Source organism: Periplaneta americana, chromosome 3 (genome assembly GCF_040183065.1).
Source record: "Periplaneta americana isolate PAMFEO1 chromosome 3, P.americana_PAMFEO1_priV1, whole genome shotgun sequence".
Lineage (NCBI taxonomy): Eukaryota > Metazoa > Arthropoda > Insecta > Blattodea > Blattidae > Periplaneta > Periplaneta americana.
Genome location: NC_091119.1, coordinates 112,699,676 through 112,723,240, shown reverse-complemented (window position 1 = coordinate 112,723,240; position 23,565 = coordinate 112,699,676). Strand labels below are relative to the sequence as shown.

Here is a 23,565-nt window from a genome sequence, read left to right as displayed (position 1 = left end):
ATGCAACGAAATATATGAGAAAGGTGAATGGCCTGAAGATTTTACGGAGACAGTGTTTATTCCAATACAGAAGAAAAGTAATGGCAAGAAATGTAACGAGTTCAGGACTATCACCCTGATATCGCACTCGGCGAAGATTCTCCTGCAAATACTGAATCGTCGTTTATATTCTGAGATGGAAGAACAGTTGGAAAAAGAGCAGTTTGGCTTCAAGTAGGGAAAAGGTACGAGATACAATTGGGCTGCTACGAACAATCGGCGAAAGATACCTAGAGAAGAATAAAGAGTGTTTATAGTATTTGTGGACCTAGAAAAGGCGTTTGACAAAATGGATTGGAAAAAAAAAAAACTGATGGGGATCGTAAAGAAAATTGGTGTGAATTGGAAAGAGAGGAGGCTCTTCAGTAATATTTACATGAAACGAGTCAAAGTCAGGACGGGAGAAGAAATGCCAGAAGGAAGCGAAATAGGAAGAGGAGTACGTCAAGGACGTCCTTTATTGCCTACTCTTTCCAACATATAATGTATGTATTTGGAGGACTTAATGAAGAATTGGTTTTAGAACATGGGAGGAGTGATAACAGGAGAAAGGAGAATAAAATGCATAAGATTAGCTGATGATATGGCGTTGTTAGCAGAAGGGAATATGTTTCTTAGAGCTAAATTACAGCTGTGAGCAGTATGAGATGAAGATAAATGCAAACTAGACGAAGACAATGATCATAGGAAGAAAAGTAAAGAAGGTAAACTTAGAAATTCTAAATGATGCAGTAGAACCTCAAATACTGGGGGGGGGGGGTACTATAAGCAGTAACATGAACTGCTGAAGGAGGATAGCAATGGCAAAGGAAGCTTTTAATAGAAAAAGGAGCATCTTCTGCAGATCTCTGGCAAAAGAACTAAGGAAGAGACCAGTGAAGTACTTTTTGTGGAGTGTAGCATTGTATGAAGCAGAAACACGGACATTACGACGAAGTGAAGAGAAGCGACTAGAAGCATTTGAATTGTGGATATGGAGAAGAATGGAACGTGTGAAGTGGACAGACAGAAGAAGAAATGAAGCTGTGTTGGAAAGAGTGGATGAAGAAAGAATAATGGTGAAACTGATCAGAAAGCGAGAGAGGAATTGATTGGGTCACTGTTTGAGAAGAAACGCCTACTGAAGGATGTATTGGAAGGAATAGTGAATAGGAGAAGAGTTCGGGACAGAAGAAGATAGCAGATGATAGATGACAGTAAAATTTATGGATCATATGCGGAGACTAAGAGAAAGGCAGGAAGTAGGGAAGACTGGAGAATGCTGGGTTTGCAGTGAAAGACCTGCCCTTGGGCAGAACACTATGAATATTTATTTGTGAGTATTTTATACTGCGAATTTGTTTTGAACCTGTGATCTCTCTCATAATACTTGTGTTACATGAACGGCCCCATCCCCCGACCGAATCATAGTATAGGATTGTCCTAGTTCAATGTATTTCTAAGAGATGGCGACAGTGCGGCGTAGCAGACGACGATGTGTCTGTGGGTGGTGGCGGGAACCAGGCGAGCGTTGGCTGTGTTGTCAGTGTGTTTCGCGGTGGGTTCGCGAGTGCACGTGAGAGTGTGTTGAGTGTTGTGTCACTGTGCCACGTGCGTTGAGTGAGTGTGTGAGTGTCAGTGCCAGCCGGTCGAGTGACGTCTCGGTGAGTACTGTCATGTTCTTTTTCCGTTGCTTCATTTTCGTTGTCATGACCGGCCAAGGTTATTTGAAAGCGAGAGCGTGGAACTTCTGCCTCGCCTCTTGCTTGCTGTACCCCGCCTTCTGGGGCAGGGTTTAAATACCCTGTCTGTACTGTGGTCCTTTTCCGAATAAATCAAGTCTGACCATAATTAAGCGAAGTGTCAACAGATGCCGTAGGGTAAGAAACGTAATAGTTTTCTTAACTGAGGTTCCAGGAAGAACTGCAATTAGTATGGATTTAGGGAGAGGTGACAAGTAATTTGGGCAATATTTCCTATTAACGACAGTGACTTGAGCAATTATTGCTTATAATATGTTATTAATGATGTTTATAATCAGTTATTTAACGATGCTGTATCAACGGTACTACGATATTTAGCGTCGATGAGTTGATGGTCGCGAAATACTTGGCAAGGCCAAGGATTCCCTATGTACGTACATGACATTCGCCTTACAGTTGGGTAAAACCTCGGAAAAACATAACCGGGCGATCACCCGAAAGGGGAATCGAACCCATGTCGATAGCAGCTCCGGTTCAGCAAGGAAACTTCGCCGCCGGTGGCATTAATAACTACCAGTACATATTTCCTCATCATCGTGTGATGAAATCTATCTCTTTATTTTGCGTAGAACCTATTTATTTATTAGTAGGGATGTGGAAGAATACATTTCTGACGTATCACTTTAAGGGCGAGATTAAATTAGCGGAACTTTCCACGTTTCGTTCCCACGTGTATCAACAATTTGATCAGCTCTGCCAACTTGTGTGCAATAAACTTTCTGGAGTATCCAATTCTGCGAAGAGTTTCAAGACTCCAATTCTTTTCCAAAACATGGACAGGATTTAGAATTGTTTGCTCATTGACAAATGCTATTGTGTCTTTTCGCCCATTATAAAGCTTTCATTTAAAATATGAATTCGAAAACAGGAATCCGGTGTGAAGATAATATGAAAATGAACACTAACTGTATTAGCACCTATATGCTAACAAACAAGGCGATAACTATATATGCAGAACTAGTGTGCATTAGAGTCTTGAAATACATGTCTGTGAATTGGTCCTGAAACTGATTTTCTCTGAAAAAACGTTATTCGTACACAAATAACTGATTTTCGTGTCTGCATTATACTTAAGATAGTAAACTTGGTAACTGTCATGTAACAACGGTTGAAGTCAGTGCCTGCAATAGGAAATAGGCATATTACCCTAATTTGAGAAGGAAAGATATGAGTATTCTTGACACAGAATGAACAAAATTATAGTCTAAGCTGTTGTATTTGGTAAATTAATTATTTTGTTTCTGAATTTTGGATTTGTTCGAATAATGTTGTTGTCTTTATGTAATGTATTATTGTAATATATTATTTCATGCAAAACTTTATTATTTGTTCTTAGTTACATTTCATACAGGTTAGAGTAAAATTTGTTTAATGAAACAAAAATTATGAAGTCAGTTTCTAAATATGATTTTGAGAATGAAATACGTATCATTTTTAACCAAATTTTCAATTATTTCATGAAATAAAGGGATTGTTTTGTTAAATCTTTACCAGATTTTGAGAAACTCTATGAATAAATATTTTCAAACATGAATATTGAGTTATATGTATACTATTTGAAAAATATTCTTTTACATAGACCTACAGAAATATTCGTTAAGTTTTTACCAACATTTTCTATTTAAAATATTCCAATTCTGAACTCATGCATTTCTTTTAAATAGATTTTTGTTTTCCCAAAACTTTGTATTTCGTAACTTATGGGGTTTCTCAGAAAACCGATTTAATTGGGGTTGAATAAAATTTATAGTACATTTATGAAATAGAAAAACATTTGTAGTAGAGGATATATTATATTGGGTTATGGATGAAGAAGACAGTACGATAAGTTCTTGAAATGATTGTCTTAGTTATATAACTGAAGAAATTATAAAAAAAAAATAGATATTGTGGTAAAGAGAAAAATTGTTGATTGCGCGCTGAAGAAGTTGAGGCAATATTCGGTTGTGTCAATTAGTAGAAGAGAACCGTGATTATTGTAACCGTTACTACGGTTGAGGCACATTTTGCATAATTGCGTTTAGATGTTGTTGTCAACTGTCCGAAGACAGTTTTGAACCTCATAAGTGACACCAATAAGGTATCAGTTATGAGGAAACTAAGCCAGGGGATAATGGGGTACGTTAGCCAAATACTTGAAATCTCTTAAATTTTATTGTAGTAGAGAAAAATAGTTTCGGCAAATAGAAAACACAGGAACGTATATCGTAGCACTTTTGATCTCCCAGATAGCGTACGAAATGAAACAGCACACGTAAAAAAAGTAGATATGAACCTTGTGGAAGCTTTAATCCACCCGCCTTTCTTATATACTACGTATATTTAGGAAGGAAATTCCTGTGCCGTTATCACAGAACTTGCGCGCTGTGACGTCAATTTTTAAGCGCTAGCAACGTTTACAGAGGATATGTCTCAACGCGAATATACATGGACCAGCCACAGTGAGCAACGATTATGTGTACTTAACTGTTTCAAGCACGAATACCGAGGGAAAGTACTCCAAGATAAAATACTAGTTTTTTTTCCATTTTTATAGTATTTTTGGTCTAAGGAAAATAATCATCTTTTGCGAAAATACTATTACCGTTGCTCACTGAGGGAGCTATTGTTACTCCAACTACGACGCATCCTATTGGAATATTTTGCAACTAGTATGAAGATGAAAGATTGAGAACCGTTCAAAACGCATAATAGTAATATTTTTATGTTGTGGTGGACATTTGGAATTGATTTAGTTAATGAAAAGTGTCTTCTTTAATGTTATATAGTAATAGTATGCTATAAGTGATTTCTGTGCTGTAAGTCTAAAAGTGTTGTATAATAGTGATATGAAGTCATTATGGGTTATTATAAATAAAATCCATACCGATTACCGATCTTTTAATAAAACGAAAATAATTTTTGTTTGTTGTACCTAATTAATATAGCATTAAAGAACGTATGGTTGTGGCAAAGTCTGCAATGATTCAAATTGGATAGAAATTCCATAACTGACGAACTGAACTGACAAACATCCGAAGTCCAAAATTGCCCGATTTTTACTTTATATCAGATATGTTTGTAAACAAAAAAAAAACTAATGTCTAAGTTCAACTCTAAGCCTGTGCTTTTGAATCAAATATTTACTTCAATGAACTTGGGCGTTTGTCAGTTGAAGTCTTCAATTGCAGAGAAAAATAATGTAGGCTATAGTAGAAGCAGTAGCTATTTGGTCGGAGAGCTGTACAATAATTTTTGCTGTTGATACAACAGTTACCTTACTTCAGACAGAGTTTAGTACAGTTAAGGTATATATTAAGTCTATTGAGAAATTACTGTTGATTTCCTTTTTATTGAATTAAAATTGATATGAGAGAGATCATGTACTTTGATCGAGCGCTGTGGACAACACAATTACCGTGGTGGTTATACAAGTGTCAATTATCAATAATTAGTACTCTGGCTGGAGAAAAGGAATGAACTAATACTTCGCTGAAACATCGAAGAGAGAAGTTTGGTTGAGAGGTAGGGGGGGGGGTAGTGAACAACGATGGTTGCAGTTTGAAACAATGCAAACTATTACTGTAACGGAAGCCACGAAGAAAATTACTGCAATTAAATGTGTGGGCAACAATTTATTGCAATTGAGCTTACGAATTCACCAAACATTTTGGTTGAGTCATTGGCCGTAATAACTATTCTGGTTGTGTTGGTGAAAATGAACAAAATTGTATTGTGTTAAAGAATAGAGAAGAATTGCATTTGATGCAGTTGAGTTGGTAGAGATTGTAGGTAAGGTAATGAAGGTGATAAATACTATTTTTCAGTTATTGAAGGTGACAAAATGCTGCGCTTAAATTTGTGGCGTCCACAGGGTATAGGCCTAGCAGTTAAGTTACTGGCGTGAATAATTCTGCAGTGCTTGGGAAAAGTGACATAAGTCAGTTTCCACAAACCTTTTTTTATAATTTATTGACAACTTACACTGGTTTATGTCGATTTTATTTTTTTCTGTATGAATTATTGTAATGGGAGAAATACTTCTGTATTTTTTCCAAGCCAGCAGATGTTCCGTAAGTTGTCAATAAATTATCAAAAAAGGTTTGTGGAAACTGACTTACGTCATTTTTCCCAAGCACTGCAGAATTGAAGTTGCAAATTACTGGCGCGAATAATCGAAGTAGTTAATAGGTAAAACTGTCGTAGACAAGAATTATTGCAGCTAAATTAGTGGAGACAATAATTATTTCAATAGTTTAATTAGTGCAGACAATATCATAGTTGAGTTGGTGGAGACAACTATCGTAGTTGAATTAGTAGACAACTTTGAATTAGTGGAGACAACAATTACCTTAATTGAGTGTGTGGAGCCAATTATTATAGTTTAATTAGCAGCTGAATTTTAGTGGAGACGATAATATCAGAGGTGTATTAGAACAGGCAACAATGATTATAGTTAAATTAGTGGAGACAACAATTTTATTATCATAGATGAATTGGTATAGACAACATTTATAATAGTTGAATGAGTGAAAACAATTTATTATCTTAGATGAATTTGGAGTAGGCAACATAAATTATTATTGTTGAATTACTGGAGACAATTATCTTAGCGAAATTAGTGGAGACAATTATTGTAGTTGAATTAGTTGAGAACAATTATCACAGTTATCACTAATGACAATTATCGTAGTTGAATTAGTAGAGACTAATTATCTCACCGGTAGTTCAATTAGTGGAACAACAATGATAATAGTAGAATAGTGAAGACAACAATAATTATCACAGTTGAATAGTGGAGGCAATAATGACAATAGTTGAATAGCGAAGACAACAATAATTATTATCATAGTTGAATAGTGGAGGTAACAATGATAATAGTTGAATAGTGAAGACAACAATAATTATTATCATAGTTGAATAGTGGAGGTAACAATGATAATAGTTGAATAGCGAAGACAACAATAATTATTATCATAGTTGAATAGTGGAGGTAACAATGATAATAGTAGAATAGTGAAGACAACAATAATTATTATCATAGTTGATTAGTGGAGACAACAATGATAATAGTTGAATAACGAAGACAACAATAATTATTATCATAGTTGAATAGTGGAGACAACAATGATAATAGTTGAATAACGAAGACAAAAATAATTATTATCATAGTTGAATAGTGGAGACAACAATGACAGTAGTTGAATAGTGAAGACAACAATAATTATTATCATAGTTGAATAGTGGAGACAACAATGACAGTAGTTGAATAGCGAAGACAACAATAATTATTATCATAGTTGAATAGTGGAGGTAACAATGATAATAGTTGAATAGTGAAGACAACAATAATTATTATCATAGTTGAATAGTGGAGGTAACAATGACAATAGTAGAATAATGAAGACAACAATAATTATTATCATAGTTGAATAGTGGAGACAACAATGACAATAGTTGAATAGCGAAGACAACAATAATTATTATCATTGTCGAATAGTGGAGGTAACAATGATAATAGTAGAATAGTGAAGACAATAATTATTATCATAGTTGAACAGTAGAGAAAGCAGTGATAATAGTTCAGTAGTGAAGACAGCAATAATTATTATCATAGTTGAATAGTGGAGACAACAATGACAATAGTTGAATAGTGAAGACAGCAATAGTTATTATCATAGTTGAATAGTGGAAACAACAATGATAATAGTTGAATAGTGAAGACAACAATAATTATTATCATAGTTGAATAGTGGAAACAACAATGATAATAGTTGAATAGCGAAGACAACAATAATTATTAGTGGAGGCAGCAATGATAATAGTTGAATAGCGAAAACAGCAATAATTATTATCATAGTGGAATAGTGGACACAACAATGATAATAGTTGAATAGTGAAGACAACAATAATTATTATCATAGCTGAATAGTGGAAACAACAATGATAATAGTTGAATAGCGCAGACAAGACTATTATCATAGTTGAATAATGGAGACAACAATGATTAATAGTTGAATAGCGCAGACAACAATAATTATTATCATAGTTGAATAATGGAAACAACAATGATAATAGTTGAATAGCGCAGACAAGACTAATTATTATCATAGTTGAATAATGGAGACAACAATGATTAATAGTTGAATAGCACAGACAACAATAATTATTATCATAGTTGAATAATGGAAACAACAATGATAATAGTTGAATAGCGCAGACAAGACTAATTATTATCATAGTTGAATAGCGCAGACAACAATAATTATTATCACAGCTGAATAGTGGAAACAACAATGATAATAGTTGAATAGCGCAGACAAGACTAATTATTATCATAGTTGAATAATGGAGACAACAATGATTAATAGTTGAATAGCGCAGACAACAATAATTATTATCATAGTTGAATAGTGGAGACAACAATGATAATAGTTGAATAACGAAGACAACAATAATTATTATCATAGTTGAATAGTGGCGGTAACAATGATAATACTGAAGACAACAATAATTATTGTCATAGTTGAATAGTGGAGACAACAATGACAATAGTTGAATAGCGCAGACAAGACTAATTATTATCATAGTTGAATAATGGAGACAACAATGATTAATAGTTGAATAGCGCAGACAACAATAATTATTATCATAGTTGAATAATGGAAACAACAATGATAATAGTTGAATAGCGCAGACAAGACTAATTATTATCATAGTTGAATAATGGAGACAACAATGATTAATAGTTGAATAGCGCAGACAACAATAATTATTATCATAGCTGAATAGTGGAAACAACAATGATAATAGTTGAATAACGAAGACAACAATAATTATTATCATAGTTGAATAGTGGCGGTAACAATGATAATAGTGAAGACAACAATAATTATTGTCATAGTTGAATAGTGGAGACAACAATGACAATAGTTGAATAGCGCAGACAAGACTAATTATTATCATAGTTGAATAATGGAGACAACAATGATTAATAGTTGAATAGCGCAGACAACAATAATTATTATCATAGTTGAATAGTGGAGACAACAATGACAATAGTTGAATAGCGCAGACAAGACTAATTATTGTCATAGTTGAATAATGGAGACAACAATGATTAATAGTTGAATAGCGCAGACAACAATAATTATTATCATAGTTGAATAGTGGAGACAACAATGATAAAAGTTGAATAACGAAGACAACAATAATTATTATCATAGTTGAATAGTGGCGGTAACAATGATAATAGTGAAGACAACAATAATTATTGTCATAGTTGAATAGTGGAGACAACAATGACAATAGTTGAATAGCGCAGACAAGACTAATTATTATCATAGTTGAATAATGGAGACAACAATGATTAATAGTTGAATAGCGCAGACAACAATAATTATTATCATAGTTGAATAATGGAAACAACAATGATAATAGTTGAATAGCGCAGACAAGACTAATTATTATCATAGTTGAATAATGGAGACAACAATGATTAATAGTTGAATAGCGTAGACAACAATAATTATTATCATAGTTGAATAGTGGAGACAACAATGATAATAGTTGAATAACGAAGACAACAATAATTATTATCATAGTTGAATAGTGGCGGTAACAATGATAATAGTGAAGACAACGATAATTATTGTCATAGTTGAATAGTGGAGACAACAATGACAATAGTTGAATAGCGAAGACAACAATAATTATCATAGTTAAATAGTGAAGGAAACAATTATCATAATAATTGCATTAGTACAGAGTTATAGTAATTGAGTTAGTACAGACAGTTAAGAAGAATCAGTGGAAGCAGTAGCTTTTGTAAGTGAGTTGCTGGTGACAATTTATTTATATTACAAAGATAACAGAATAGAAAATAATTTGTTAGGGCTGTATGTGAATTGGTGGGAGGAGAATAATATTACTGTATGTTGGTTGAAGTGAGAAGGTGAAGGCTGAAACATATTACTGACAGCCACAGTACGAGACATTTAGTACTACAGAATGTGAGTGGATTTCATGGCGACTGTGTTACAAACTCGAGTTTTTTTTTTTTTTTTCGTGTTGGTTATATGGAAACGAGATGACATCAAGCCACCTGTCGAGTTCCCAGGAGTATCAGCCGAAAGCAAACATTCCCGAGGAAATCGAAACCATGTTGCAGACTGCGCATTGTGCATTGTATGATACTTTTATACTGACTGATAATAAAATGTATGGGCAAACTATTACATTCTGACTATTACTTCGATTTTCACTAGCACCTCATACGGCCTCTTTATAAAAAGAATAAGAAATGTTTTTACTACTATTTTTCAACTAATGAGGCTATTCAGTGGTGATGAGGTGATGACGCGACAATAATGAAACAGTCATAGAATGAAAATTTGCAGTAAGACGTGAAGTACAGTATTTGGGGAAAACATACTACATAGCCGCTTTGTCAAAAAAAAAAATCTGCTCAGGATGGAATCTAGTTTGAACAGTTCTTTGGTAAATTTAGTCAAAGAGTAGACAGTTTATTTTAAGAAAATCCATTCGAAAGGTCTTCGGTGAATATCCGTGAGAAAACTGGTAGCCAATTTGTTCCTTGGTGAAAATCCGTCAGACATCCGAAACTTCTTTGGTGAAAATTCTTGAGACAACTGACGGCTTTTTTAACAAAATCCATCAGACAACAGACTTAGCAAGGACTGAGCATGAAGAACGAAAGAAAGAGTTACTTCTTTATTTGATAATTAATTACACAATTTTAGTTCCATTTAATACATTTTATTTAACAATACTGCATTTTTAAACTGTACAGAACATTAAGTCAGTGACTTGGAGTAACGCTACTGAAGCAGTGTTTGAACTTAAGTGACAAGGGAAGCAAGTACTCGCAGAACACCTGTCACGGATCTGCTTTGTTATACAAGTATTGCTTGAGAATATATCCGGATTAAACTTTGATTGTTTTGTGTGAAGTCGTCAATTGGGTGAAGAAAGTAATTAGCAGGTATGAACAAAGGTAGTTTGCTATATCTGTATAAGCAGGCAGATACGTACTGTACATTGATATATGTATAGTTATGTATATAAGTAGATCGACAGGTCTTAGTTGTATCTAATTATTTTTCACTATGCTGGAAAGTTTCTTAAAAACACGTCATATATTGATATGGCGAACATGGAGCAGTGGTGATGTGAAAAGAGGAAACTAAGAACATTACAGAAATCGATATACGTATATTACTTTAATACTTCCTCACTACTGAAATTATCTATGCATGGGATGGTAAGATGATGAAGAGCGAGGAATTTTAGGAAGCAGCTTTGCATAGTCCATTTGCTTGTTGGGGCTGAAGAAAACTAGGGAGGATATATTTCGAGAATTCAATCCCGTACTTCTTGAACGCATTAATATCTAGCAGCTTGAAACGCAGATGTTGTCTAACAGTAGCAGTGATCTTCATTTTTAATATTGAATCGCTGCGCTCATGTAGATATGTTGCGCCGCAATTTTCCTTCATCGCTTCTTACCATTAGAGGCCTCTTTTGCCTCGAAACGTCCTTCCGATGTCTCTGCATTCTCATTCGAGATGACTCTTCGAGACATCCCGCAACTAGTGACGCGAGGGATAGCTGGCCGGTAACTTTTGCCTGGATCAGGGATCTGGTATTTTAACTGAGTATGTTCATCGTCCCTTAAAAAAATAATTGTTTTTCTCCTGATTTGAATCCGCGACAGTTCAGTCCAGAGATCAGTGGTAGCTACTCCTAATACGAAGGTTCTTAAAAAAGTAAGGTCATAACAGCTCTCATGGACAAGCTTTATTTCGCAGGCAGATATACTGATACACAGTAGTAGAGAACTGGTACGCATTACTTTTCAACATAATCATCATGCTTGTGCAAACACTTGTTCGAACGATAGATCAAGGCATCGATGTCGGCATAGAAAAAATCTTCAAGTCCCTAAAGTCACCTCATGACGACTTACTGAACGGCCGTATCGGAGTTGAATCGTTTACCATCCAGATGCTTTTCCAACGGTCCGAATGGATGGAAATCACTAGATTTCAGGTCGGAGCTGTAGGGAGGATGGTTCATTACCTCCCATCGAAAGCGCTGTTTCGCACCGTACACCTCTACAAGTTGACGATGAATTTCTGCTGATGAGGTGACCTTCAGACGCAAAAGCCGGTTGACATTACGCACATCCACGTTTGACATTTTTCCGTGAGAGCAACCATCTTACAACTGATATTGTGAGAGTCTGACGAAACATATGCGCCATCTAATGGCTGCGTGATAAAGCTGTGGTCTGCTTCTGCTGTCTTTGCAGAAAATTCGAACAAGAGGGGGAATATGTCACTCGTGAAAGCTCTGACTTTTTTTAATCGCTCTCGTATGTTCATGCTGTGTAGTAAATCGGTGGTTTTGTTCAGTAAAATTTGGAGAGATTTATCAAATTTGGGCCCCTAGGCCAGTGTCGGTTTTAGGTCGTACAGTCATCATAATTATCATCATCATCGTTTTCTGCCCTTTAAGCGCGTTTCTTTTTTTCTTAAATAAGTGTCAGTTTCTAGCTCTATATAAGCATAAGATCACCATTTTTAGTTGAGATTTTTTTGAATCAGCGAACACCACTTTGTAATTGCGTGTTTAAGGTGTGTTTATTGTGTTTATCAACTGAATATGAGTTTTGAAACACTGCTGAAACGTAAAGTCATTATTATTATGAAATGCGATCACTAATACTTTTTAATAATTATAAAAATGTATGAGAACGGAGTGAATATATTGATAATATGAAGATGAAAGAAAGATTTGGACTAGCTTGATTCAGACTTGGAATCTGGAGGTTAAGAAAAAAAAAATAGATAATTTCTCTCAAGGTATTTGCCCTTTATGCGGAAAAGGAGAAGATGACATTCATATTATTCTAGAATGTTATTTTATTAAAGAAATTCGAGAAAAATTAATAAAGAAAAAAATTCTTATTAATGAATATAGAAATAGCAATTAAAAACTAATGGATAATAATAATAATAATACTACTAATAATAATAATAATAATAATAATAATAATAAATTACAAAAACAAATATGTCTTTATCTTTTTTAGCTACAAATAAAAGAAATGTAATAATTAATGAAAAACCGGTAATGAATGAGTAAATCTTACAATTAGATAAGAAAGATTGATAGTCATGAGATTTAATAAGAAATAGTTATACAAATATGTTTTATATAAAATGAATGATTATGCTTGTTCTGTGTTATAGAGTTAGAATTGTACGAAGTGTATATAAATGTTTCTATTGTGAAAGAGGAATGGAAGGAAATAGCATAATGAATGATTTATATATACTGGTTGCACATTGTAGAGTTAAACGAGAAATACAATTTAAGCAAGTAAATAAATATTAAGGTTTACGATAAACTAGAGTGGTTGAAACTTGTACTAAAAGTAGACATAAGTGGAGAATAAGACAACATAAATTAAATATTTAAATTATAGAAATTACCTTATGTATATTTATTGTGTGAAATTACTAATTTGTGTATAAATTAGTTTTGATTATTCAGTGTATTTTATAAATAGTTCACAAATATAATAATATAATAATATTTGTGAACTATTAATAAAATTGTAATATAAGGTTATTATGCCACGTACTAGAAGTAGCAATGAGTACAAATGCATCAAGAAAACTTTCTTGTAATCAATAATGCGAAGCTTGTATTAGTTCAAATTAAAAGAAAAATGTACGTTAGGAAATGTAACAAGAACAAGGAAAACATACGTAATTCTCTAATTTTTAGCTTCCCTATGTTTCTTTTTTATCTTAACTGTTGACCACCCTACGTCCGTGCCAGAGACAAGCACGATAACCATGGGTTTGCTCCCACATGTTCCGTTTGAACATGAACAACGATGATCCTCGAGTCGGGGTTCAAACCCTGGGCACGTCTTACTATAACCCTCAGTAGTGGTAGCGACCTTGGCGCATAGGTGTGTCTTCCAAGGGAACTGCATGGCGTGGTGTTTAAGAACTCTGGGGCTCGTAACAATTGTCCCATTGTAATAGGCACTGTCAGCCATTATTTGCTACGACGAAGAGGAAGGGAGGGCAGAAATTAATGAAAATTTATGTTGTTGGCGTTTCTAGGAATCATAAGCAGGAATTCTCACACATCCATCATTATGGGACAAGGGGTTTGTCTTTGTGAGGTCTGGATGTTGTCCATTGTTGCCAGTTACGCTCAGTTGTGGCGAGATCAGTGTATGTATAATGAAGATTTAGAGCAGAACAAAAAGAATGCATATTAATAAGGAACTGGTAGGATAATGCATTAAATGAATCTTTTTACTAGTCGGTTATTAATATAAACGACGCTATGGAGGTTACCTATCGTCGATGGATTGGTGATAGCGAGATCATATTTGGCGATATAAGGGCGAGGATTTGCCATGAGATTGTTTAACATTCGTCTTACTATTGAGGAAAAACTCCAACCAAGTGATCATCGAATTCACACCCGATCGCACCTCCGAATCAGCAGCCAAATGCGCGACCGCCTGAGCTACGCTGGTGGCTCCTCGTTTGTAAGTAAAGAAGTAAGCATTCCGATACAGAAATCAACAACATTATAACCCTGATCACTATATTAGTACAGATTGCTCAGCCTTATAGGCTTTGACGGCAACAACTTTTATCAAGTTTACTATACTGCCATCTTGCGACAGTAGAAGGAGTCACGTCATAACTGTCATTTGAATTGCATGGAGCAACTGTACTTCCATCTAGTGTTCGTTTCCAATCGACAGTGGAGATCCTGGTGGTTGTTCTCTTCCACATGCTACCGTTTTTAACACTGCGATAGTCAATCTGTTATTCACGTGATCAGGGATTATAAGAAGTTGTGTCCTCCATGTAGACCCTCAATGCGGTAGGTACCGACTTAAAAAAAAATGTTTGTCGATAACGAGATATTTCGATATCCTATAATAATAATAATAATAATAATAATAATAATAATAATAATAATAATAATAATAATAATAATAATAAGTTAATAATAATAACAACAACAACAACAATAATAATAATAATAATAATAATAATAATAATAATAATAATAATGGTTTATTTTAACTGGCAGAGTTAAGGCCATTCGGCCTTCTCTTCCTCTCAACCAGTATGATAGAAAATTACTACAATGCTATGAATATAACATAATTAATACAATACAATACAATTCAAAGCAATACAATACTATAATACAAGACAATATAATACATAATTAATATAATACAATGACAATTTTTTTCATCTTCACAACACCAGTAAAATAATTATGTAATAATAATAATAATAATAATAGTAATAATAGTCATACCTAAATTAAATTAAATTATTAAACAATTATAACTTCAATTTGACTGCGCCCGTAAGAAATCGTTTAGCCTTTTCTTGAAAGTGGTTATTGTCTGGCAGCCCCTAATCTTCTGAGGTAGAGAATTCGTAACTCTTATCTTTCTACGAGAGAGTTTTTCTCCATTAATAATCAATAACCAATCCTATCTTTCTGCTGTATGTTCTGTGTACCGTGATCATACGTCGCTAATTTCATAGGTATGTTTTATTATTCAATAATACGAGTAGTATGCATGAAGGAATATACAATACGAGACCAAATTCAGAACGACAAATATATTAAAAGCGCACTATTAGACTATAGATGTCATTTTTTCACTTCCTGGAACCAATGCTTCTATATAAAGGACATTTTTGAGATAATAAATCATTTATGGGGATGAGCAAGATCATCAATGACAATTGAATGTGTTAAACACTTGCTGTCATCGAAATGAATCTTTAGGAATCTAATATAGTAGTGCATGAAAAAATAAAATAATTAAGTGCGCATAAAGAAGTTCTCTTCATGAGAGAAGTAGGATTGCGGCACATCGTCAACGCCATCAACTAACTGAACGGCAAACTTATAATAAAATGGAACGGATACTTTCTACAAACTTTGATTAACGTTTTGTAATTAATCATTTTGATTCAAACGATCTATGATTATTACTTCTAATTGTTCGATTTAGAGGTAAATGCATAAAATAGTGAAAGTTAAGCATGCTTTATTTCAATTCCTATCCCGACATGACAGGGAGAGGGCTTTTAAAAAAGATCACCCATTCTTCTGTCCCGAATTCGGACTCAGGAAATATGATCACCGCAATTATGTGTCAGTACTCACCAGTGCGTGTGAAATATAATATAACCTTATTTGCTACCTTTCCCCTTCCCGAAACCCTGCGCCCTTGGCCACGGCCCTGTTCGTCGGGTTATATCATGCTCAAAAATCTGTGTCACCAACTCGACACATTAATTTCCGATATAGCCTACTATATTTTCTACTATTTTACAACAATCCAATTCATTTATCATGAATCCATGTTGACACTTGTGGCGCATTTGGAGTTTTTCTAGGAGTTTTCCCATATCAGGCATTAACATAATTCCTTCCGATCTCAATTCCATTATCATTCCATAGCATTCGCCGAAAGCCAGCTGGCACAGTCAGAAGGTTGTAAGTTACAGTATAAGAGACTATTACAACTTTTTTGCGCCAAAAACACATCGTTTTGTTCATTTCAGAAAATAATGCCATTTCAATTTTCTTTTTCAGTTCAACATAATGTTAGGCCTATGGATGTACTATGTAATGCAAAGAAAAAATATAAAGCATTTTTTAAATAAAATTCTAGCAGGAATTCAATTTTTTTCCTCTCCTGTACAATTTAGAATATGCATATTAAAACCTTCCTACCCGCAGGTATCCATTTAATGATTTTTCCCTGCGTCCTGATTGACAACCCTATAAATCTGTATACTTAACCCTGTATAAATTAACTCCCTCACGGTTTGTTTCACTAGTAAACTCTTGAAAGAGTAAATATTTCCTTCAATAAATTTGAGGACTTGAACACATCTTGGTTTGGTTTTCAACTTTCTGTTTATAGAATGATGATATTGGGTGGATATAGATAGGAAGCCACTAGCGTTGTTCTTTTTCCGAGATTTTCTCCAACCGTAAGGGCAAATGTGAGGTAATCTATGGCGAATCCTCGGCCTCATCTCGCCAAATACCATCTCGCTATTACCAATCCCATCTACGCTAAATAACCTCGTAGTTGATACAGCGTCGTTAAATAACCAAGTAAAAAAAATAAAAAAATACATATAGGAATTCTCAATAATAGGCCTAAATAATGGATGTCTTATCCGCAGTTCATTTTAAACTACTAAAAGGACGGAAATAGTAACATCAGACTTTATTCAATATAGAACAGGGCTGGGCTTCGGGAGCGGAACTAGACTCTAAACGGGGACGCTTAATATTCATCCGTCACTGAATCAACGCTGCGCGGTGTTCGGCGGGGAAGAAAGGGGATGAAGAGAAATCATGTGGCGCCCCGTGAGAGAGTAGAATCCGCTCTTGCTGCCCAGCCCTGATATAGAAGGAGTATTTTCTTTCACATTTCAAGTAATAAAATTGAAATTATAAGTTTTCGTGCCATTAAAATAAATGTTTTAACAAATGCCAAGCGCGGAAAAATAATAATCATTTACTATATTATAAAAAAAAATATTAGAAACATACAATTTTGAATTTAGGAAAATTCTGACATGGTACACTAAAACGGATTTCAGTTTTGCAATTAGCATGAAACTCTGATTCAGAAACACTATTTTTTTTTCAAAACAACAAAACTCATGCAAACCAGTGTAATTTACATTTTAAGATAAACTACAGCTATGTCGCGTGTAGTATTGTTCTTTATCTCAGTGCACATAAAGGCAAATTAAATCCAAAATAATTCGAATTTAACTGGATGTTCTGTAATTTTAATTGCAAAATATGACAATCCTAATTACAGCTCACAGATATTTCCACGTTACAAGTACGATTCCTGACTTATTCTAAAAATTATGCAGATAAGAAATTTCAGTGTTTTATATAGCCTGTTTTCGGCTGAATTGTGTTTTGAAATTCACAACGTTAACATCCGTAAGAAATATCTCAATACCATGAATTAAACAAAAAGTTAGACAACGGTCCAATTTCATGTTGCTAACAAATGTAGTGACACATGTAAAACACCCGGGACTCCGGACTTGTAGGCGCCGAAATTAGAGGTCGGCTAGTGCCCTTGAACTCCTGTTGGAAGAAGACTCCAAGAAGGAAGCGCTGGCTGGGCTGTTATCAGTGAGCAAGTCCCTATCGCGTTATGTCACCGATGCGATGTGAGGGGAAAAAAACCGCGCGCTTATTTGTTTGGCTCGCGCCAGAGAACGTGGTCTTGAATTCCATAACAAACGTATCGGATATCCACACTGCTGTCCCCTGTAACTGAATGTCAATAGATTTGAATTACTCTGAAGCGACCATGACTTTGTTTCCGTCACGTATTGTATATCGAGAGATTTGAATTTGCTCAACTTCACAAGCTGCTCTCGAGTTGATTTTCATGGAAACGTATCGAGTGTCCACATTAATATCCCCTACATTTGACTGTCAATTAATTTTAATCCACTGACAAGTGGTTGTGACTTGGTTTCCATGAAAATGTGTCGAATACTCACACTACAGTGAACATTCTCTTAACTACACTTCGTGATAGAGATCATCTCTTATTAATGGAAAGTTTCAAATTATCTAGCAGATAACGTTTAACGTTAAACGTTTATGTTCGAGTGTCAAATGGATAGAATGTTAAGAAAATTTCAACATATGACGTCACTTGCTTAGCAACGAATCAGACTCTTTCATTAATACGGAGTTTGGTAGAGAGAAAGAATATTGGAACTTTATATTTAATTTTTGGTGCCTGATCAGGTATAGTAGCAACATCATTAAGACTGCCCACAATATATATTAATGTCCATTCAGTTAAATGTCGACTGGAAGAAATGTCCATTAATTTTATTACATAAATGTCCAATGTAAAATGGCCCAATATATTTTTCATAATTGCTCAACCTCTTCGCCTCTGGCTATATATTTAAGTTGTATGATATATCATACACGTTATAGCAAGCAAAGAGCTCTTAACGTCGTTGTTTTATACTCATTGTACCTCCTTACTATGTTTTCTATTCTCCTTTGGTTGACATTCATTCATTTAGTGTTCTGCCCAAGGGCAGGTCTTTCACGACAAACCCAGCTTTCTCCAATCTTCCCTATTTTCTACCTTCCCTTTTCGTTTCCGCATATGATCCATATATCTTAATGTCGTCTATCATCTGATATCTTCTTCCGCCCCGACCTCTTCTCCCGTTCACCATTCCTTACAGTGCATCCTTCAGTAGGCAGTTTCTTCTCAGCCAGTGACCCAACCAATTCTTTTTCCTCTTCTTGATTAGTTTCAGTATCATTCTTTCTTCATCCACTCTTTCCAACACAGCTTCATTTCTTACTCTCTCTGTCCACTTCAAACGTTCCATTCTTATCCATATCCACATTTCAAATGCTTCTATTTGCTTCTCTTCACTTCGTCGTAATGTCCATGTTTCTGGTTCATACAATACCACACTCCATACAAAGCACTTCACTAGTCTCTTCCTTAGTTTTTTTTTTTCCAGAGGCCTGCAGAAAATGCTCTTTTTTCTATTAAAAGCTTCCTTAGCTATTGCTATCCTCCTTTTGACTTCCTGGCAGCATCTCATATTACTGCTTATAGTACACCCCTAGTATTTGAAGCTGTCCACTTGCTCTACTGCCTCATTTAGAATTCGCAAATTTATCTTCCGTATTTGTCTTCCTATGACCATGCTCTTCGTCTTATTAGCATGTATCTTCATCCCAAACTGCTTACAGCTGTCATTTAGCTCCAGTAGCATATTCTTTAGTATCATTTCCTCTTCTGCTAACATCCCCATATCATCAGCAAATCTTATGTACTTCATTCTTCTTCCTCCTACTATCACTCCTCCCATGTTCTGAAAACAGTTCTTTACTAAATCCTCCAAGTAGATGTTGAATAGGGTAGGTGATAAAGGACATCCTTGACTACTCTTCTCCCAATTTCAATTCCTTTGATATTTCTTCTCCTATCCTGATTTTGACTCGTTGTTTCATATAAAGATTAATGAACAGTCTTCTCACTTTCCAATCCACACCAATTTTCTTTAGGATCCCCATCAGTTTATTCCAATCCACTCTGTCAGAAGTCTTTTCTAAGTCCACAAATACTACATACACTTCTTTATTCTTCGCCGATTGTCCGAAGCAGTTCAATTGCATCTCTTGTACCTTTTCCCTTCCTGAGGCCAAACTGCTCTTCTTCCAACTGTTCTCCCATATGTAGGCCTACTGTTTATAGGAAGCCTGATGTTTACGTGGCCTGCTTGGATTTGGGTTATAATTATTTTGTTCTTCTCTAATGTGGTGCAGATACCTCCATACTTTATACTAACGTGATTAGCAGCAACCATTTTTTGAAATTCACTGTGCATTATCAGTTCTTTGGTGCCCATGAAGTGTTTGTAAAAAACATGTTTCAAATTGCGGCTGGATACTTCGGATAACAGCTCTTCTGCGCCCTTGAGCACGTCTGCCTCTCACATAATATGTAATTTGAAAGCAGTCAGTCAGTTTGATTAGTCTTTATCGATGTCATGCAACAAATCAAATGTGGTTTCCAAGCCTTAATGTAATCCATCTTTTACTGTTAAAGTATCAATTTAGCAACAAGGTGAATTAAGCGGATATGGAATGTGCTACGAATGGAATTTAGTCTGAACGTGGATTTCTGTTGTCCATATTCGACAATTGTTGGTATTGACTCCACCATTGAGAGCATGATGGACCTTATCTGCCCACACAATTTCCATCAGAACGAATACACAGAATGAAAAGCTGTATCTCCTTTCATATCAGCTACCTTCAGTAAAATTCAAACGTCATTTTCAGTTTATAATGGTACATCTTCAGAAGTTTGTGTATAATTTTCCAAGAAGTAGGCCTACTGTATGGCATTTGGAAGCGTTTGTTTAACATATTAGGACAGCTGACTGATGACGAGTTTTCTCTAGCTAGGTTTCGGCTTTCTTCTGCACCCTGAATATAATTAATTCTTGGTCTACCCGATTATATTGTATCAGGAACTGAAACAGTTTCTTGAAACTTCTTAATGCATAAGTTAGCTTGGTACAAGTGACATCTCTCAGATCCATTTTTGTCCGAAATCATCTTAATCCGGCAGTGAAGTTTCTACAATTTGCATTATAACATAGCACCAAACCAATTCTTGTTTGAAAATTTACAACTATTTTCTCAAACTTGAAAAAGAACTAAAGGCAAATGACTAACAAAATTCTGTTTATTTTTCAAGGATTAATTTTTCATCATGACAAAGGAAGCATTTGTTTTAGCACAGGAAAACTAGATCCCTTTCTTTAGACGTTTCATAAACGCTTAGGTCATCTTAATTGCTCAGAAATTTTATTGCAAGTTATTATTATTTTTTTACTTATTTAACGACGCTGTATCAACTACGGAGTTATTTTAGCGTCGATGAGATTGGTGATATTTGGCGAGATGAATCGATAATTCGCCGTAGATTACCTGACATTTGCCTTACTGTTGGGAAAACCTCGGAAAATCCAACCGGGTAATCAGCCCAAGTGGGACTCGAACCCATGTCCGAGCGCAACCCTGAATCGGCAGGCAAGCACCTTAGCTGACTGAGCTACGCCGGTGGCATTATAAGTTATTAATTTCAACTTTATAGCACCTTATTTCACGGTATTCAGAAAAATCTTACGTTTCATACGAAAAACTGTTAAAAAAACCCTCATTTCTGTTATGGCAGTAAATATTTTAAGAGTTATTGAAAAAAAAGGAGAAAATCATATTACATAAAGCACATAGTACAAATTAACAAAAATATTTTCGTCAGCTTACATAATTCAAATTTATCATTGTTCATTGAGATTCATATAATTCAGAGCTGTTTGTGTAGGTCCACTACACTAATTCCAAATTTTAATGTAGGCGAAGAATGGCCTATGAATTTTGCCTGCACCCCTCACATTGAAGGACTATGTTCTTTTACGTGCCATAAATATACGACAATGGCTTTCTTTTAGGTTCACTTGCCTTCTGAAGGAAGTTTTTGTACCGTTCTTATAAACTTTAGCTCTCGGTTGGACGAACTTCAGATCCAGTCGCAAGAACGGTGACCACTTGACCATCGAGAATCACTGATAGGATGATATAAAAATGTATTAATTTCTGCTGATTTTTCAGATAACTCTCCGAACTGTTCAAAGAAATGACTCACAAATTTATATATGAATATTGATAGTAATAGTCTGAAGTGTTCCAGACCATATAAAATACTACCATGATATAAAGAATCTCACTTTGCTGGAAACGCGTAATTTTTTACTTGGTTATTTAACGACGCTGTATCAAGTACGAGGTTATTTAACATCGATGAGATTGGTGATGATGAGATGATGTTTGGCGAGATGAGACCGAGGTTTCGCCATAGATTACCTGACATTTGCTTTACGGTTGGGGAAAACCTCGAAAAAAAAATCCCAACTAGGTAATCAGCCCAAGCGGGAATCGAACCCGCGCCCGAGTGCAACTCTGGATCGGTAGGCAAGCGCCTTAACCGACAGAGCTACGCCAGTGGCCCCGCGTAATTAAAAATTTGCAAAAGTTATTTGAGAATGACGATGAAATCAATATAATGAAATTTAGTATACATAATAGTGCTGAGTTTTTCTACAATAAAAGATTAAACGGAACTGAACTCAGAGGACCTAGATTAAAAGCACAACGTTTCTTGGTTTGGAATTGGATTATCATTTGAAATGATACACACACATAGAATATTTTTATTTTATTTTAATACGTTATTTTACGACGCTTTATCAACATCTTAGGTTATTTAGTGTCTGACTGAGATGAACGTAATAATGCCGGTGAAATGAGTCCGGGGTTCAGGACCGAAAATTACCCAGCATTTGCTCATATTGGGTTGAGGGAAAATCCCGGAAAAAACCTCAACCAGGTAACTTGCTCGACCGGGAATCGAACTCGGGCTACCTGGTTTCGCGGCCAGACGCGCTAACCTTTACTCCATAGGTGTGGACCACATAGAATATATTAATCTTAAATTTTTGTAGGATATAAATCTTAAATATTTTAGTTGGTTATTTGACGACCCTATATAAACTACTGGGTTATTTGGCGTTGATAGAATGGTGATACCGAGATGATATTTGGAGAGATGAGGTCAAGGATTCGCCATAGATTACCTGAAATTTGTCTTCCGGTTGGGAAAAAACCTCGGAAAGAACCCAACCAGGCAATCAACCCAAGCGGGAAACGAATCCATACCCGACTCCGGGTCAGTAGGCAAGCGCGCCTGCCACCTGAACTACGTCGGTGGTCTACTCCTAGATTGATCTCTGCCTGTTATGCATAAGATCCTTATCTTATATTGGCGAGATAAACACCCTTAAAATGTCACACTTTGCATACTTTCATTCTGTAATGAAATATGGATTAATATTCTGGGAGAATGCCTGAACCCTGAAGGAATGTTAATATATGTATTAAGGAGCATTGTCATTCGTAATTCTGAGAGAGACTATATTACTTCAGCTATCAAGAAAATTACCAACTGTATTAGGCCTACTACGAGATTCGTAGATGGAAAAACAGACCACAGCAAAATGTGCGAAAATTATCAATGTATGGAAAACCTTCTCCGCATGCA

The 23,565-nt window shown here is 35.1% G+C and overlaps 1 protein-coding gene across 1 annotated transcript in view; it reads left to right on the top strand.

Annotated features, from left to right (window-relative positions):
* Positions 1-1,538: 1,538 nt before the first annotated feature.
* Positions 1,539-23,565, top strand: part of cv-c (crossveinless c) — a 1,115,617-nt gene continuing 1,093,590 nt past the window's right edge. Inside the window, exon 1 of the mRNA XM_069821284.1 lies at positions 1,539-1,682. The gene's annotated coding sequence lies outside the window, so the exon portion shown is untranslated. The remainder of the gene's footprint in view (positions 1,683-23,565) is intronic.